This window comes from Myotis davidii, unplaced genomic scaffold (assembly GCF_000327345.1).
Source record: "Myotis davidii unplaced genomic scaffold, ASM32734v1 scaffold17, whole genome shotgun sequence".
Lineage (NCBI taxonomy): Eukaryota > Metazoa > Chordata > Mammalia > Chiroptera > Vespertilionidae > Myotis > Myotis davidii.
In genome coordinates this window covers 1,178,325-1,179,543 of record NW_006288624.1, presented here as the reverse complement: position 1 = coordinate 1,179,543, position 1,219 = coordinate 1,178,325, and the positions used below count along the sequence as shown (strand labels likewise).

General features: G+C 39.6%; 1 protein-coding gene across 1 annotated transcript in view; it reads left to right on the top strand.

Moving 5' to 3' along the window:
• Positions 1-907: 907 nt before the first annotated feature.
• The window catches only part of RGS6 (regulator of G-protein signaling 6), a 486,920-nt gene continuing 486,608 nt past the window's right edge, over positions 908-1,219 (top strand). Inside the window, exon 1 of the mRNA XM_015562012.1 lies at positions 908-1,216. The gene's annotated coding sequence lies outside the window, so the exon portion shown is untranslated. The remainder of the gene's footprint in view (positions 1,217-1,219) is intronic.

Here is a 1,219-nt window from a genome sequence, read left to right as displayed (position 1 = left end):
TTCTCATTTTATATATATATATACAAAAATTATATTTATAAAATCACATGTCAGAAATGTATGTACATATGTGTAATCAAATATATTTTATGAAATAAAATATTTTCCGTACATATAAATTATGTAACATATATTAGAAAACCAATATAATACATAAAATATATCAATACAAGAAAAAATATATACCTGATTTCATGTTTTCCCCAGCTTTATTAAGATATTTTTAACATATAGCATGAAGTTTAAGGTATACTATGTGATGATTTGGTAGATATATTGCAAAACTGATTACAATAAGGTTAGTTAACACTTCATCCCCTCACAATTACCTTATTTGTGTGTGTGTATAACATTTAAATTCTACTCTTCATCCATTTCTAGTGCTTAGCAGAGGGTCTAACAGGGCAGGCATTAATTATTGTCTATTGGATGAAAGAACTAATACATCCCTTAATCAATATAGAATGGTAGGAGATGTATATAGGAAAGGAGACCTTAAATTTCAACCTCTGGACCCACATGGATGAAGACAGTCCAGGTCACCCATCCTTAGAAGCCTTTAGGTACTTTATTTCAGGTGCCCCCCCCCATACAATTCAAGAATAAATCTTTAATTTATTGTTGATATTGATAATATCGATATCGAACACCAATCCTCTGGTTACCAGTTAGCACCAACAATCTTATTTCCGCATGCAATTTCCTGGATCTTGAACTAAACGTCACATTTCAGAGTTCCCACATTACAGAATGTCATCAATTCGAGGTACCCTTTCTAATTTTCTGTCTTCAACGTTCTTCTTCTTTCCCCAAGAATATCTGCAGAGCTGCTAAATGTTCTCGAAAGTTCTTTTGTGGTGTTTCCGATAAGAATAATCACAAAAGGCTCCAAGCACAGCATGTGGTGTGAATGTTGAATCAATAAAAATGACGAGGTTGGTAACCATATCCCAGAGGATGGCGGCGGCCCGTTTTAATTTAGAGGGCGCCAGCTCCCCACGTCAGCGAGAGACGCACAGGCTCCCGAGTGAACCCCTCGGGACCCGCACTCCCTCAGGCAGACCTGACCCCACTGAAGTTTCCAGCCCCGCCCAGCTCGGCGTCGCTGAACCAACAGGCCAGTTTCCCCGGCTGCAGCTCAAGCGCCGGGAATTTCTGGGTTTTCTCTCTTCCTCCGGCAAAAGGTGCGGTGCACCTCCCGCGGCGCTGGGAGCAGGTG